Source organism: Parasteatoda tepidariorum, chromosome 4, assembly GCF_982258835.1.
Source record: "Parasteatoda tepidariorum strain Cologne lab strain chromosome 4, Ptep-v5.0, whole genome shotgun sequence".
NCBI classification, from domain to species: Eukaryota; Metazoa; Arthropoda; class Arachnida; order Araneae; family Theridiidae; genus Parasteatoda; species Parasteatoda tepidariorum.
Genome location: NC_141758.1, coordinates 49,779,300 through 49,798,198, shown reverse-complemented (window position 1 = coordinate 49,798,198; position 18,899 = coordinate 49,779,300). Strand labels below are relative to the sequence as shown.

Below are 18,899 nucleotides of genomic sequence, written 5' to 3'. Positions count from 1 at the left end.
ATCATGATTACTTGTAATTACAATTACCTGTAATCACAATTACCTGTAATCACGATTACAAGTAATTGATTACATAGCTGTAATTGCAATTACCTGTAATCACGATTAAAAATAATTGATTACATAGCTGCAATTGTCTGTAATCAATTATAGTTGTAATCGATTACTGTAATAGATGCCCAACTCTGGTTTAGGGGTGCCATGGGCACATAATTTGTGTTTATAGATAACGACTCCTTGCCTCACCGAGCAAACGTCCTAAACGAATGCCTTCAAACTGAGGATATAACCGGTATAGAGTGGTCAGCAATCAGCATTCTCTTCTGACTTGAATCCGATCGAGCAAGGATGGGACATGCTTGACCAACGAGTTGCACCCCGTCAACTACCTCCTACATGTGTATTGGAACTTTGGAGAGCACAGCTTTAACGGGGGTAGCATTTTATAAAGTTTTATTACTGAGATTAATATTAAAGCTTCACCCAGCATTATTATTCGCCCGATTTTTTCCAGTCAATTAATAAAATGAATCAATTGCTTTGCGAAAGCTTGATTGTGTGAATCACGTATAGGGAATCTGCTCCAGAAAAGGAATGGTATTAAATGTACTTTGTTTACGTGGCACAAGTTGTACCTTGGGCTATTGGCGACTGTCTGGGAAAAAATCCCGAGGATTATCCGAAGACATACTGTCACAATTTTAAGGCTCTGCAGAGGGAATGGCTTTACTTTAAAATAACAGTTATATGAGGACCTATACCCTCGGTCTCTTCGCAGGCAGATCAAAGTGATCCCCATCCACTCACTAATTGCTACCAATGATGCTTGACTTTAATACGCCTCGTCCCGCAGTGGACTGATCGTTAAGACACGGTTCCCAGCAGATCACCGAAGTCAAGCACCACTGACTGCGGTCAGTGTGAGGGTGGGTGACCCCTTGGGTCAGTCTGCGTAGGGACCGAGGGTGTGCGGTATTGGTCCTCGTTAAACTGTTCTACCGTAAAGTGCTCGACTTCGCGTGCAGGTCGTCGGGCTACCGTAGCGGGGGTGCCATCCCCTCTGCAGAGGATCAAAATTGTGATGGCACGTCTTCGGATCATCCTCAGGGATGCTTCCCAGACCATCGCCAATAGCCCATTGTTCAGCTCTAGTGCGACGTAGATGAACAAACCAATCTTTAATGGATGGGTGGTCTAATGTAAACAATAACAAGCGTCCTTAAACCGGAAGAAATTTAGAAAATTTCCGGTGTATCCCTCCGCTTATGTTATGACTACGAGGCGATGTCTGAACAAGCCTAATATTCTATGCAGTTTTGTTATTGTAATTTGGGTTCAAATCTAAACATAATTGTACCATTCATAAGAGCTTTCAGAAATGTATTGATTCTCAGAGGTCGTAAGGCCAAAAAATTTTTTGGAAAGTTAATATCTCATTGTGAATAATTCTTAAGGTTTGCCATGTTTTGTATTTTATCCCTTAATTGGCTACATTTGAATAAAATGTCGCCAAAAATATCTTTGAAAATATCTTTTTAAGTTAGCCTAATTAGAAAATATTCTAATGATTTTAATATTAATATGATAATGCTGAAGTTTAAAGGCTGAAAGAAAGAACTCGGTACATGTGAAATACTGCAAAAGATATGATGCAATAATATGATGGCGCGTTTTTTCAATCTGCGGCGTAAAAATATATCGGAAGCAGTAACCCGGAAGTCTGGAAAGAGCAATTTTACCACTAGCGCCACCACCCTTAGCTTTACACGATCATCCATCCACCCGCCTCGATATTTGGTCAATTTAGGAATTGGTAACTGGGCGGAGTGAGCTTGACGCTAGCTTTTATCCATCAATCTTCTTATAACCCTATATTGATTGTGTGACCAATTTTTTTCGCCAAAGCAATTGGCGTTGTTTAAACAAAAGGTGGGTTGACACGTCAAGGTGGGTTGACACGATCAAAGTACTTTGATCAAAGTAAGCGCGCGCATTCACCAATAGGGAAATATTTTTAGGGAAATGTGACGTTTTGGAAGAAGTTGTTTTTGTTTACAGGGAATATGTTTATTTTGAACCCTTCTTTCAAGAAATCTGGACGTACTAAAAGGATTTGAAAACTTCTCCATATTATCGGGTAAGTGAGAATTTCAACGTTTATAATCAACTATATGTGCTTTTAAAATGATTTTATGGTTATTATTTTAAATACTTAGACTAATTTAAAACATATTGATATATATTGTACTTATATATCAACACCATCTTTGAGTAAGTAGTAGATTACTTAAAGTATTTCTGAACTCTGTAATCTCTAAAAAAAACAAATAACTGTGAACTTTATATTATTCTTTATATTTCAGGTCTAGTAGTTTATTTATTCGCGATAGTTTTTTGTATAAATAATTTTATATTGCTGTTGGAAAAAAAAATGTAATCTGTTTTTCAGCTGCCATTTTATGATTTATTACTGTTCCTTCCTTTAGTGATACTTTGAATTCTTGATTTTTATACAAGGGTATTTTCTCACGAAATTAAGTGTTTATAACTTTTGTTTTGGATTTGTTTATGTCAGTATTCAATCGAAGACTGGGTATTAGAGAAAAGTGTGTGTCTGGGGCAAATTTTAATGTTTATTGGAATATTTTAAAACTACTATGTATCTAATAAGAAATCGTAGTTTTCTTGTTCTACGATGAAGACTTTCTTATTTCTCTTTGTTTAAATACCATCTTAGTACTTGTTTATCACAAATATGATTACAAGAAAAGCAATTATTAATTTAAAAACTACGTTATCTTGATGAAACATTGTGAAATATCGGTTGATTACGTTGTGGAATATCGGTTATTTCTTAAAAAATTGGAGTGCTGTTTCTCAACCTAATCCAATTAATGGAAAATAAGTTCGTGATTTTTCAATTCTCAGTTTTCTGGTGAAATTAACGCTAGCTTTATTTGTATATGTTCTTTACTTGATTAAGTAGTTTGAATTTTTTTTTCCAATTAGGTGTGAATAAGATCATTCTATATTGTCAATAAGTAATTTGAACAAAAATAAAATTTATTGAAATAAGTTAATTAAAACCAACTTTTATTATATTATATGTGAAATTTATTTCCAGGTATAATTTATATCTTGTCTATTGAAGTCCAGCCATCACAATCCAGTTATGACAATTATTATTGATCTGGTTCAGATATATTTTGACATGTTTAGAAGGTAAGTTTAATAATAAGTGTAATGATCTATATAACATAAAATTCTATTCAAAGCTCCAAGTTGCACTATTTGTATTATAAAGATCTTCTATTGTTTGCTTTTTTATTATGATCTATCTCATGAAAAAATTGTTTGCTGAATTTTTTTTTAAAAGTTGTAGATGGAGCATCACAAAAAAAAAGTGTTGATAAAAAGAACTTTATACCATCTTAGATTGTCTTTTTGTCAAATTTGTAGTGGCTTTTTTGATAATTAGAAAAGCATATTTATATCCATTTGATTTTTATACACGGTCTTTTATTGAGTTAATCTTTTAGTGGCCCATACTAAAGATTGTAAAATAGAACTTTACTGAAATGCATAAAAGTCTTTTTAATTTAAATCGATTTTTAATCGATTTAGTCAATTTTTAAACTTAGTGTTATGTATTAATTTACTAATTAAAATTATATTTTGGTCATTACACAGTTGAAAAATTTTTGCTATCTTAAAACTTAATATTTTTCTTTATACTGTAAAATTTTAATGCTCATATTGAAGGATCTATAAAATGTTTAAAAATTAACTCAGTTATATTTTTTTGCTATAAATTAATTAAATTTTTATGGTGATGAATTCTGGTCTAATACAAGTTTTTATTATTTTCATTATATTGTGTAGTAAATCTTGTTTATTGGAATTTAGTAGTTTAACATTTATTCATTTACCTCTTTCATTTGATTTCAAAAATTATTGATTTTAATAAACTGCAGAACATAGAATTTTTAAATGGCTAATTGAGAGGTCATGGGTTAAATATTGTACAAAATGTATAATGACCATATTTCCATTTCGAGAATTTCATATTGAAATCTTACATGTTTCTTATTGAAATTCTACTTTAAAATTATTTAATTAAATAAATCTTGAACTTGAGTACAAATATGAAGTTAATATTGATGTTAGGGAGTATTAACTAATTTATAGTATTTTTTTAACTCAACAGTTTTATAAAAATTGTCTTCATATTGATCTCTATCTATTATAAGTTGTTCAGTAAAAATAAATTAATGCTGGAAAATGTTAAAACTTTTATTCTACACAAAATTATAATTTTGAAATTTAAAATGGCAAATATTTTGATTATTCGTCTGCAGTATTGCCTTTATTTTACTTTAGGACAAATTACATATCTCTTGTATTCATAGTTTGCCCTTTTTAAAATTAGTCTGATATATGTCTACAGATCTGAAAAATATCCTCAATTTTGTCCTGATTTTTTTTTTTTTTTTCTGTGATCCACTATGAGGTCTTAAAAGTGTATGCTATTTCATAAAAGTTTGAATGTTATTATAATAAATCATTTCTACATATGTTAATTTTCAAAACTATAATTCATAGAATATTTTTTAATGGTTTTTTTTCTTGTAGTTTTTATTGATTTTATGAAAATTGACTTTTATTGAAATATTTTTATTGAATTTAAATTTTAAATGATAAAATAATATTTAATTATAATAAATGTTGATTGACTGAATTAATTCTTAAAATAAAATGACTTTAACAATTTTTTACCTGTTGGTGCTTTTGTATTTTTTGTATATTATTTAGACTAGATAAACTAGAAATGACTAGATATACTGGAAATGCAAAAAAGCTTAATATCAATGCATATCTCTTGTAGCTTCAAAATTTTGCACTGGAATTTCACGTATAATTTTTAATTAAAAATGACTTTTTTTTTTAAGAAAGAAAAGGATAGTAAGCAGAATTTTTTCTGTGGTATGATTGTTGTTCCATAACTGGTAGCAAGGAAGTGGTTGCTGGGTAATTCTCTATAAATAGGTTAAAATAATGTAAATTAATAATTCACTTTTTTTTTCTATGAAAAAAATTAACTAGTTATTTGTTGAATATGTATTTTAAAAAGGTCTTGATTGCTGTATTTCCTAAGTTTGAAGTATTACTTGAAATTAATATTTTTAACAAATTTTTAAGTTATAAATCTTATTCTCTAGCAACCCTCAGCACCTATAAATACAGAAAATATTATTTCTCTCTCAAGTACTCTTGGTCAAGTTATATATTTTAAAATTAACATCTGTAGTGTTGTTTCTAAGTATTAAGTTTCATTTTTTGGTATTTAAATGGTTTTTGTTATTTAGCAAAAAAGCTTATAATTCATATCAATCCCTCGTTCATAGTGATTAAGAATATTTCAGGATAATTGCATTATTATTTAGGTAGATATTATTGTATGTGTAATAAGAATATGTTCTGACAAAACTTCATGCATATTTTCTTACTTATTTCCTTTTTGTGAGAGGATGGCATCTTTTGTAATTTATGAAGTTTGTTTATTTTCTAAAGATGTATTAATGAGTGATATAATTTCCTCCTATAGAATAGTTTAAAAATATGTGTTGTTGCTTAATGGACATAAACTTCAAAAGAAAATGTTAATCATTCCTTAAAAAATTTCCTATAAAAATCCTTAAAAAATTTTCTTCCCTGGTAGATTCTCCTGTGTCTCATAACAAAAACCTAGAAACTTCTGACACAATTTTTTTCTTGCTCTTATTACCTGAAAACAGCCTTGATTTCAATGTATTGCACTTCTTGTTCCTAACACAAATCATCTTGATAAAATGTTAAAGCTTATTTGAGAGCAGAAATGGAAACTGATCATCTGTTGTTTTAAAACTCCATAAATGGGCCTTGTATAATTTGGGTTAACTGTCTTCTATTACTACTAGTTTATTGTCTTATAAAAACAATTATGTACCTTTTTTATAAGTTTCACAGTGATTTGATAGATAAAGCCATAAAATTTCTCTAAGAGTTTTGCAGATTTAGAATTTCATCAAATTCCATTTAAATTAGTTCCTTAGATTAGATTGTTTCATTTACTTAAATAAGTTTAGTTACTTATTCTTAGACTGTTTTCCATTATAAAATTTGGCTCCAATTAATTATTTACCACAGTTCTGCCATATGGCGGCAGATTGATTGCTTCATTTTAGCATTATTATATAGTTTACTTGCGTTTTATTAAGATAATTATGAAATATTTAATTTTTATCGAAAATCAATTTATAAAAATATACATGAATTTAGAGTTCCAATTACCACAGTCTAAATGCCAAAAATTTGTTAAACCATTATTAAACTTAACTTGAAACTTTTTATGCTAGTTTAATTTATGATTTTTATCTTGTATGCTACTTGTTATTTACATATAAAGCAGTGCATTCATTGCTGTTAGATGCCAAGTATCTTGAGAGCCTTATAGCCTGTATGTATGCATGCTAATGATTTCAGGTCACTTAATATAAACACAAAGTAATGTTTTTGCTTAGGATTAAAAGCTTTTTTTATAGGGTTTTCATGTTATAAGTTAAATTAATTGTGTGCACCCATATTTACTGACACTGTGGGAAACAAATTTTGACAATTATAAAAATGAACTAAATCCTGCATTAAAGCTTATATGTGATTTTAAGAAAAATATTAGTTAATGATACCTTAAAAATTATTGAGTGATAAAAGAAATAAAATATATGGCTCAAATATTAAATAAAATATACAGTAGGCTCAAACAGTAGGAGTTAAACTTCATGTATTTAAAAAAAAATTATGTTCAGTCCTCTCAACTGTGAGATTTCAAATTAAAAATTTGGTTTAGATATGGCCTTAGCATTCATTCCCATATGCAATCCAATAAGGCAACCTGCACTCATGATATTCTTAATTAATTCTGTTTTTCCTGAAATTCTATTGTAATGTATAAACCTCTTTCTATCTGATTAAATTTTATGGTTTCAGCAAAAAAGTATTTTATAGCATTTAAATAAAGTAATTCTCATTCAGGAACTTTTTAAACTGTTATAACTCTTCTAAATAATTTAAGCAGTTCTAATAATTTTGTAATACAACATTCATAAATGGTGAAATCTATTTATAATGCTCTGAACAATGAAAATGTTTAATCTACAGAAAAGTGCTGATATTTCTAAAACAAAATTTTAAAAAAAAAATAAATTTGAGTGGAGTTCAGTTGTAGTAGAATATGTGCTATTAAATAATCGAGCTGTGTGCTAATGTGCTACTAAAACTGAAAAAGACATTTACCAAAAGTAATTTTTATGAAGTATGGCATTCATATTTTCAAACTCTTTACACTATATTTAGTTAAAAATTTTGTTATTTAGTAACTATCACACAATGTTTTATTTTGATTATACAGTTTTTTCTGTGATTAGGGCATACATTTAAATGTTAATATAAACAAAACTAAGATTTAAATTTTAAATGCACTTTGTATATATATATATATATATCTTTTTTTAATTCAATTTTTGCTTTCATTTTTCTTAGGTTGAAAAGTTAAAGCATATTTAAGTTGTCTCATGATGAGTAAAAAATGCTTATGTTGAGAACGGAGTTTGTAAGTGGCACTGCATGTAGCCACTAAAGTTATGACATCATTATTGTTCTTGATCACCTAATAAAATGACACGAGCGTCAACGGCTCGCGATCTTGTTATCGTTTTTCCTTTAATAAACATTTTTTGTGAAATGAACTTGAATTATATTTCAACTAACAACACAACTAACTATAGAAAATTTGTTTACAGGTTTTTTTTTATTACAATGAAAATTTTTATTATTTTATTAATGTATCAAATGACAATAAAAAGAAACAAGTAATAAAACATCTCCAGATTTGATTTGTTTTGTGTGACCTTCATTCATGTTTGGGTTAAACGTATAAATGTATAATTTTTTTTCTCTTAATAAATTACTACTAAATAACTTTTAACTCCTATTTTTTTAAAAAAAAAATAGTCTTCAAGCCATTGCCATTTGTTTTATGTACAGTAGGTTAATATGAAGAAAGATTGATAGTTAAAAATTCGAATAATCAATATGTGAGAAAGTGTCCTTCAACCAAGTGTATATATAATACAAAACTTCAGTTTAATGAATATATCTCTTTGGGAGCGCCAAAATAGCCTTAAATGTTTTACATGAATTGCCAAAAACTTATTGAGTAAGTGTTACTTGTGTTTTTGCTTCACAAATGCTTAAGATAAACTCTTAAAGTAATAAATAATAATAGGTTATTATAAAAATGTCCTTGGCATTGCAAGAACTTTGTTTTATTGTGCCCAAACCCATTTTTCCCCTAAGCAGACTAATGCTTTCCTGCTCCAATAAGAACTGCATTATGTGTTACAGTTGGATTTTTTTTGTAAGAATTCATACCATTTTATTTGTTGCATGATTTCTAGATTATTTTTTACGTAATTTTGGTTTATCACATTTTCGCTTCTCATTGCAAAATGCCTGAAACTCAATCTGAAATATTAAAAAAATCTGTCTTACTTCGAAATAATGATCTAAGTACACAGAACATGTGAAGCAATAATGACAATTACTACAATTGAATGTTGAAAAAAAAAAATTTGTGTTAGACATTGAAGCTTGTGAACAGTGCTTTTAAGCCAAAAACATTAGACAAATATTTTAAAGTACAATAAACCTGATTCAGTAATATAATGAATATTGTAATTTGGTGTAATGTGGTACATGTAACCTTATCATCTAACGCAAAGTAATGATATCTAACCTATTTTAAATTAAATACTGAAATTTAAAAATTTCTTTTTTTTTCGTATATTAAAATGTTTCTTAAATTATAAGTTTTTGATAATTCAAATTTTTAAAAATTCGAGGTAGGCTCGGTTCCGTCCACCTCAATCTATTGAGACACTATTGTATATATATTTATTAGCATTGTCAGATAAAATGTGATGGGGAGACCATCTTACTCTTCCGTTTTATGTATAGATGTCTTTATTTATATATACATAACACAATGAAGAGAGAGAAAAAAGATTTATAAGAAGAGAAATTGACAACTATAAACTACTAACTATAAACTTATAAATTTGGTCATTATTAAACATAAAAATCTAAATTTAGTGTTTATAACTATAAATAAACTCGTTAAAAAAGGATCAAATAAAGGAAAGCGTAACGCACAAGAGAAAATACCAGAAATATCAGAAGAGAAAATATCAGAAGGTTGCGTGTTCACATCACGTCCGAAGGTCACCAATGTGGGTCTAGTAGTTATAGACGATGTCACCCTTCATCTATGAAAAGGTACCCCGACATAGAGTAGAGTTAACATGTCTTATATACTAGTGTATTGTAGTTATAATTTTGTAGTGCTAGATACGCTACAGTACTCCCCCACCAGAATTATAGCTGTGATAGAATTCGATGAATGGATACCACTAGTTGAATCATTGCTGTTTTTGTGCGAAGCCGGGAGAGCTGTATTAAGATCACCGTATTTTTTGAGTGCTGAATGTGAGAGGTGTATTAACTTCACGGTCGTAATCGCTCCTGTGTTGCCTTTAGCAGTCGAGTGTATACACGTTGTACGTTGTGTGTGATTGAAACTGAGTAGCAACAGCGGTAGGAGGTGGATGATGTTGTAGTCGCAAGTAGCAAGTCAACTATTCAATGTGGACCATCCAAAGAAGTAGGCGTTACTGTTGATGTAGGCGTATTCATATCGAAGTGGACGTTGCTGCCAAGGTAGGAGTGTTCACATCACGTCCGGGTCACCACTTTTAGGTCCCCGTGTCTTCGAGGGTCTATTGAGCGTTATGCATAAGGAAATAAATATCATTCATACATAAACTAAGTTTATTAACTAAAACAAGAACACAACCATCTGATCTGCCAGCCGAGAATGAAAGTAAAGCTGAAAAAATGAAAAACCAAATTACAACTACAGTTGTCAACTGAACGTTGCCAACGGTGTTAAATAAACTTAAAGCTTTAAATAAAGCTAGGTGGGGCTGGATCTATAGCTCACCATAAGCCCCCCCCCCATCTTGGTTTGACTTCTTGATATCACGCTAACCTATACTGTTACCTACATTTATGTAAGCAAAGCATTCAATTATTTGTATTATTTTCTTATATTTTCTGAAGTTATCAGCAGATGACAGCTCAAATTATGGGTGGAGAAATATCTTCTCATCGACTTCTAAATATTAATGAAATTGATGGTAAGTATGCTTACTATGGCCTTATAAAGGGTTAATATAAATTCACAAATAATCATAAAAGGAGCTTAACGGGAAAAAATATCAGTTTTATTTATTTATATTTTGTTTACATAAACTGTTGGCAAAACAAAACGATTGTTGTTTGCATGTCGGTCTGACTACGGCAACGCGAGGATAATAATTATTATAAAAAGGCCACATGCAAGATAGAGGCAATTTAGTTATAATTAATTAGAAAAGTTATATTTCCACACTCTAATAATAGATTTTAAATTTAAAAAAACAACTGTTATCATTTGCATTGATACAACAATCAATTGCAACAGATCAACTTTTAAATTAATTGTTAAAATAACTTAATTTAACTAGTATTTTTTATTGTGTTTAGGATCTTTAATCCATATAAATAATGTAATATTATTTTGAAAATTTTCATATTGTTCAATTATAATTTTAAGGATGGATTAGAAATGTTTTAATACATTAATATAATATGCTGTTTTTTTTATATAAAACAATATATTATAAATTATATTTCACTAAAACAGTAAATTTTCATTTTAACAGTTCACTCCACAATTCAATCTTACAACTACTCTTTTTTTAACTGTTTCCTACGCTTTTTATTTAAAGAAAATGTAAGAAGTCGTAAAGCGTCACTGTAGTAATTGATAAAGTTATTAAAATGAAAATTATTAAATTTAATCTATTAAATTATTAAGAAACAACACACATAAAGCTTGTTAAATTAGCTGACTTTGAACAGTCTATTTTTTAATTTACACTAAACTGGTTTTAATTATATTCAAAATAGTACTGATGGAAATTTTAACTCTGATATAGAATTGGAAGTTTTTTGTCAAATGAATTAAATAAAAAATTTAATCATGAAAATAAAGATTTAAAAAAAACTGCAGCTGATATGTTCAATATTTTTTGAAAATAAAAACTTCTTAATCTGTGCCCCATAACATGAAGAAGGAGAAAAAAAATAGAGAGAATTTGAAAATCGATTCGATGTTTTCTAAGAAAGGGCGTGCACAAAATAAAAAATTTGACACCCCGAATAACTTTTCATTAAATAATCAGATTTTCCCGTATGTGATAGTGGGTCAAATCTTAAATACTCTTTGCTGATTAATTCAAACGATGTTTTAATTATACAATAAATTACGAATTCAGACACAGAAACGTACTCTCTCTCAAAAACATGGCTTATTTTTGCTGATATATAATTCTGACCCTCAAAATATGGATGTTATGGCTGGAAAATATGGTCTCAAAAGGTTACATAAGAGGGCAGTCTTAAAGTTTCGACCTCTTAACCTAAATTTCACCCTTTTTGCGTATTCCGCTAAATCTCGAGATATTTTTATGGAATCAAAAGATTATTTTGTATGTACTTATAAAATTAATTAATCCAAAAATAATTTGATTTATAAATAGTTTTTATAATTATTTTATCTAATAGTAGACGAAAAATTTCTCTCTTGTAATATGTACAAGTTCTTACATCATTATTAAAGTATGTAATTTTAAATATCAGTGTACAAAATTTGAATAATGTCTGAGTTAATAAATTATAAAAAAGTCATGTATTTAAAACTTCATTTCTCGAAAACTATTCCACCAATTTCATTTAAATTTTGTATTTTTTCATTTAAAATTGCAAACTTAACCATAATATCTTACAATTTAAATTCCCGTCATTAGATGAAATGCATTATAATACTAAATATTTTACAAGAAATTATATTCGAATAAAGGAATTTTATAATTGTGTACAAAAACCATTTTGATTCGCTTGTCAATTTCTCGAGATAAAGAATTAAGATAAAAGGGTTCAAACTTTTAATCGCTCTCCTGTATAAATTATTGGAACAATACTTTACAGATTGTGGTTAACCAGACCATATTTCAAGAGTCAAAATACCAAATCTGTTGAAAAAATTTAAAAAATAAAATATGTTTATTCTGAAAAAGTGCTTTTTTTTTTGCTGATTTCATCACTTTAAACGTCGTTAACATCAATTAATTAACATAATTAAGGTTAAGTTCATCTTCGTCAATCTTAAGCAGACTATATCGAATATATATGTTCTGTAATACAGGGTGTCCCAGGATTATTGGAGAAAACTTAAAGGTTGGTAAGAGGCATCACAAGGATAAAAAATTACATAGCTACCCGTGGTCGGAAACGTCATGGGATTGGGAAAGAAGTATGATAAGTGAAACAAAATAACACAAGACTAAGATCTTCTGAGATGTTTATTGGTTAAAGATATTACATGTGTTGTGGTAGATAAGTGAAAATGTCACCATCACTGCTAACGCATGCATCACTGCTAACACACCATCAGGCCAGGGATTGGGGAACTTGTAAAAGAGTAGCCGATTCTTTCAACCAGATCCATTTCAGAATCCACAGGTGTTACGTACACAGCATTTTCCATTGCATCCCAAAGAAAGAAATCCATGCTGCTTAAATCAGAAGAGCGTGGTGGCGGAACCAGATGCACACTTTGTTCGACTTGAACGGTTTCTGTTTACATTACAGATAATTTATCAAGCTCTACTACTTTAAATTATTATGAAAGGAAGTTTTAAATTATTGTCATCGAATTTTTAGTGTGTACTCTCCTTTTGGGAGCAGAAACATGATAAATGAAGTATATTTCGGGAAAGACTTGAAATCAGGTTCTCGCTTGCATCTCCGAATCGACAAAAGCAATTCTTTACGTGTAGTGTGAATGGTCCTTGGATTGCGTGAAAATAGGCTTTACTTAATATTGTGACAGAATTCTTACGCAAATTATGTATATAAAAGTATGAAAGGTCAGTTTCTCTCATTTTCTTCAACACACATGTCTTCTGTTGTGTTTAAGTTTTAAAAAAAAAACTAGAAATTTGTCTGTACTTAATTGTAACCATCATAATCAATTCATGATCTAGCTATTTCTCTGCATGAAAAAAAAAAAACCTCTTTTAACGCTTTTGCAAAATTGACCCTAATCAATTTTAGTATTCTCTCCCGGATGTACGTCATGGATGACAATCAATTACCGATACCCACAATTGGCACAATTATCGCTGTTTGAATCAAAGTAGAAATTAAAGTTGAACACCCTTCAAAGTAAATTACGTCACATCAAAGTAAGAGACAATTACAAATACAGGGAACTTTTCATATATTTATTTAATTTTAAAAACAATAATTTTCCTCTTTTCATTAATAGAATTACAGGGTTGGTTAAACTGCTTGTATAAATGTCTAATAAAATATGATTTTATTTTTTAAACTTCATTAAATAATTTTAAAATTGGAAAGAAATTTTAAATTCACAGAGGCCGAGATTATTCATTTGATATATCATACTCTCAACAACAGTGCGTGACTTTTTTCCCCTTCGCATTTTCCCTTTTCCCTAAAATTCCGCGGTTCCCATTTTTGTTTTATTTACTTTTATGACTTACTTTGATTGCGCGCGCCTACTTTGATCAAAGTACTTTGATCGTGTCAACCCGCCTAAAAGCTATTGTTAGAGGAAGCCATTTTCTGTATTTGTCTGCGCGGGATTTCATATTTTATCATCATGAAAGTTTTAATTACAGGTAATTCTTATTAATTAAAGATTTATAATATTAGTGTACGTTTCATAGCAGTATATAAAAAAATTACATGAAATTTTTAAAAAGATTAATGAATTTTATAACATATCTGTGAATACCACGCGTTAGATTTTAAAGTAAATAGTTTGTAAAATGTATGTATTTTAAGAAAATCGTTATAAAAATTCATTTATCAAAGTTTTTCTCTGCTTCCTTAGAAATCCTTTGTTTGATCTGCCGAAATTGTGTGAAGCAGTTTAGTAATGAAATTTCATTTAGTTAAATTACTTGATTTATGTTTATTTTAGTGACATAATACAGAGGTATCTTTTTTTTCTATGAAATATATTGCTAATTAAAATTTATTTTATTTAGAAAGATTAATATTGAATTTTCTTAAAAATAGTGAAGAGGGTTTTGATCATGTCTAAAATAATTTGTTTCAATTTTATTGTAAACTAATCTAAAAAAAAAATTCTGAGAGAAATGGAACAAATTTAGATAATATTTATCATTTTCATTCACAGTTACTGCATTCATTATTATTCTTTTAGGTTGTCTTAACTATTGAATAAATTATGAGCATGAATACTTTCAAAAAAATTTTTTATTCTATAGGTGTATCACATTTATGTGCAAAACAATTTGTACTCAATAATTTGTTTTATTTAAAATACATAATACAAATACTATAATAAATTAGAAGATAATTCAGATTAGCAAGTTATCTTAAATTTAAGTTATCTTTATTGGATATTAATATGAAATTGAATTTTTTCAATTATTTAACTTCTCAAACTATATCTATAATTGTATTTTTTTCATTACCCTAAGTTTTTTGACAGTTTATGTGGACAATGTAAAGCAAACTTTTCATATTTCTTCTTTCTCTTCATAAAATACTTTTTTACTAGGTGATTCCCTGGCGAAGTATTTGGCTAATTACTTAAATGCTGAATGAAAATGGGATATCGATGTTTGCACACCCTGGAATCGGTGTGGACAAATTAAGTGTGCAGTTGTGAAGGGACGATTGTGTTTTTGTCTTAATTCATGTTGGTAAGTTGAAATGTAATTTATTTACATATTTAATGATTATGTATCTAAACCATTTGTTGGCATTGTTAGTAACTTGTGTAACTATTCTAATTCAGATACTTATTTATTTTTTTATTAATATTACTTTTGGTTGTGCTATAAAATAATAATTTATTTTGCTTTTCTTAAAAATAAAGGAACTAATGATGTGCAATTGGGTACAATGCCCAACTTTAAAAAACTGGCTTGTGTGGCTAATAAAATTTGTGGGGTTATTGGGGAGATTTGGTTTGGTTATCTGTGGAAGAATAATTCTGGGTAGCCAGCCGCCAGGAACTAATAAAAAGAGAAGGGAACTCAGAAGGTATAACTCGTAACCACCCCCGGACAACTATCTACATGTGCTTTTTTTTTTTTTTTTGTTATTAAATTTGCAAGTTTAAAATCTGTTTAGCACCTTGGCGATTGTAGTTGGCACGGCAGATCACAATACAGAAATATTTCTGAGTTGTTTTTCTCGAACGAAGAGTTTAGAAATTTCTCTTGCTGAAAGATCAGTGTATGCATCAACATTTTGTTAATCTTGTAAACGTCACTATAAAGCGATTCAATGAAGTAATTAAAACTTTGTGAATTTTACTTGGACTAATGTTCTGTGAATCAGCTTTATCTGTGGATGAATGTATTGGTTAAGATCACATACATTTAAATTGCCAGGGCCATATTCAACTGGCAAACATCTTTGAAGAATGCATAGCAAAGTTGCTAAAAAAAGAAGTGTATTTATACACAACTTTATATACTAATAATATAAAAATATTGTAATCTTGTCTTGACATTTAGCCAGATAACCAGAACTCATCCCATACAAAGAAAGAGTAGTCACAGTCAGATATCTGTTTAGAAGAGATTTGGGTCCGTTAACGAACTATTCACAAAATAATTTATCCTTTACTCAGACCCTTCACAAATTCGTTTATCTTCATTATTGTTTTGTTAATCGAATAAACCCTTCCCGAAGGGGGGGGGGACGACAGATATAATCTAAATAAATTCTGTCTTCGGCAGACACTTCTTCCTTTATTCGTCCGAAATGAATATTCTGCGTTCAGCAGTATGGGCAAAATACCAAATATTTGTATGTTGCATCTCTAATTTAGTAGCAGCAATTGCTGTTTATTTTTTAAATTTTAATTTTCTTAATTATAATTTTACAGTGTTGGGCATAATCTTGTAAGTCTTTACAATTTAAAAACTCCTTGAAAAAGTTTTTTTTTTTTTTGCAATAACAGACCCTATTTGCACAAATTCACAAAAGCAGGACCCTGGTTGAAAGAATGTGACTTAACATTTTATATTCACAACGTTTATATTCATATCATTATATAACGTTTTATATTCACAAATTACAAGTAATTTTTTCCCAATTTTACAAATACGGACCTTTTACAGAATGTCTGGACAGATCCCTGACAGTACTTGAACAGATTTAGTACTATGATGCTGTAAAGAAAAATATTCAGTAGAGAGTGTTTTTTTTCTAATATTCTTATCTGTGCTACTTTACACAATGCAGAAATTTTTTTAGATGCAATAGAATATTTTATGACTAGTTCTCTCTCTCAATGATTCTGGTTCTACCCTTAAAGGACAGAGGGAAGATTGTTTAGAGCATTGTACCTGAATTATAAATACTCTTCCACTTTAAATGCCTTTGGTAAAATATACTAAATGAATATTGCTAATAACGCTAATGAATAATGCCAATTTCTATTTCTAAATAGCAATGGGTATATGTTCAACACTAAAAGAGATTATAAAAAATTTTAGATTGCACGGAGATTGATCTAATTCTATTCTTTGTTAGCTTAAATGAGATCTAGACTCAACAGAAGCTAATATGAGTGTCTCAGTTAGTATCTTTCTCTTTTATTACTATAATGTTTTGATTATTCGGAGAATTGTATATTTTTAACAGTGGCATTATACCTTAATCGTTGTGAGTTTTTTTTCCCCAACTGTATTGTTATAGTACGGATTGTTTACTGTTAGTACAGCACTGTTTATAAATTATTACAGTATTAATAAAATAATTAAAGTCAGAATGAATTAAATGATCTTTTAATGTTTATCAGTATTTGTCTTTAATCACACCGTGGTTAAGGAAAAGACAGTGCCCTACCAGTTAGTATATTCCTCTTTTATTAATAATATATATTCTTTTACTTTGATTATTTCAAAAATATTTATTACTTTTGTTTTTATCAGTGGCATTTATTGCATTCTAAATAAAAACTAATTTAATGTTTGATCTAGATACTAATAAGTTTAGAAAATTGATTTATGATTTTATTTTTTTATTCTTGTAAAAGGTTTAGAAAATAATATTCATTAAGGAACTGGTGATGTCGACAGAATTTAGATGATTAGATACTAAAAAACTGGGAACAGTGCAATCAAACCTGAACAATGGACAAACACATCAACATGTACTGGCTCATCATTAAAAGTCAGCGTGGGGATAACACAACATGCACATTCCATGATCCATCATGGACTCGTGCCTTTAAGAAGCCTACGTGGCTGTCTCTAGGGTAAACGGTGACTCAACAGTGCACACACCAACTGAACAATTGGCTGTGGGGTCATTTATGTTGTGTAAAGAAAATATAATAAAATCTGTGCTGTGACTAACTATTAAATGCTGTGATGTAATGTCCTGTGATTGTCTTGTTCTTAAAGCCATTAGTCTTTATATGTAAACCCTGATTGATGCTGCAATAGAAATATTAAATAATATTAATCAGACACTTTCCCTTTCTTTCAGATGTAAGTAACCTGACTAAATTGGGGATCTGCAAAAAGAAAAAATCGAGCAACAAAGCTAATGTTGCAATAATTTACACTCCTTTTTTATGTCTTGATTTTAAAGTGACAGATGTGTCAAATCCCCGAGTATGAGTTTGAGTGATGCTTCCACCCAAAAGAGTTGTGAGACCACTCTGAAAGTGTCGCAAGTATGCCATATGCGTGGAAAAAGATGGATATGCCAGATTTAATAATAATAAAAAAATTTCTGTGCTAAATGTTCTTTCACTCTGTAATTCAAATTGATTCAAACTAATGTATGCAATCCTTTATTAGATTCACAATTTGAAGAGTTGTGCTTTTATCTATATACTTAACCATTGGTTGAAATCTTAACAAGGTATCTTGATTACAATATTAATTTGAAGCAACTTGTTCTCTTCTAGCTTTTGCCTGGATTCTGCTGATGATTCATGTTTGTCCCGGGGAATGGTCTCACAGCATTGTCTGCTTAAAGCTTTTCTGTGAGATATATTTACCAGGACTTGATTTTCTACAATGGTTTATGCAGAGTCTCATTTAGTTTGAAGAATATCTCTGTACCGTAACAAGATAACATTTCAGTCATTGATTTTGCTATATGTATTAAATATAATTGTATATTTTTTAAATTCATAAAAATAATTAAGCTCTTTATTTTCCGGCACGGTTGTCAGTTATTAATATAACTGAAGTCTTTGATTGGATTCTGATCCACTGTAGAATTTTAAAGTAACACGATTTCTATTTTTTTATCTAGAAAAATGCTTTTATTTTACGGCTGGCTAAGCAGACAATAGCATAGCTGCCAACTGTTCAGAATTTTTCGGATTTGTTCCTAATTTTTAAATCCAATCTGATATTTTTATAAAAATTCTGAATTTTCATAAAATTTTTGATTTTAAACCAATCCTTTTTTCTGATCGCCACAAGCATGCATCCTGTGATTATTGTGCTAAAGTAATTTTTAGTAGCTTTTTATTGGAAAATATTATTCCAATAGCTGTCTGTTGCTGATTATTTCACTAAATTATTATTTTTGGAAAAAAAATTTTTTTTAGTATTTAAACACTTGCATCAGAAATATTTGTTTATGATGTAGATTATTATTTA

General features: G+C 29.1%; 1 long non-coding RNA gene across 2 annotated transcripts; it reads left to right on the top strand.

The window, feature by feature from the left end:
• Nucleotides 1–1,869: 1,869 nt before the first annotated feature.
• LOC147810951 (uncharacterized) lies at nt 1,870–7,780 on the top strand. 2 transcript variants are annotated; one of them, XR_015433054.1, is made up of 4 exons: nt 1,870–2,137; nt 3,125–3,222; nt 4,950–5,028; nt 5,220–7,569. It is a non-coding gene; the product is annotated as an uncharacterized LOC147810951 (long non-coding RNA). The 2 variants fall into 2 exon arrangements; XR_015433053.1 differs by lacking the exon at nt 5,220–7,569 and adding an exon at nt 7,579–7,780 and having other exon boundaries at nt 1,877–2,137.
• Nucleotides 7,781–18,899: the final 11,119 nt, after the last annotated feature.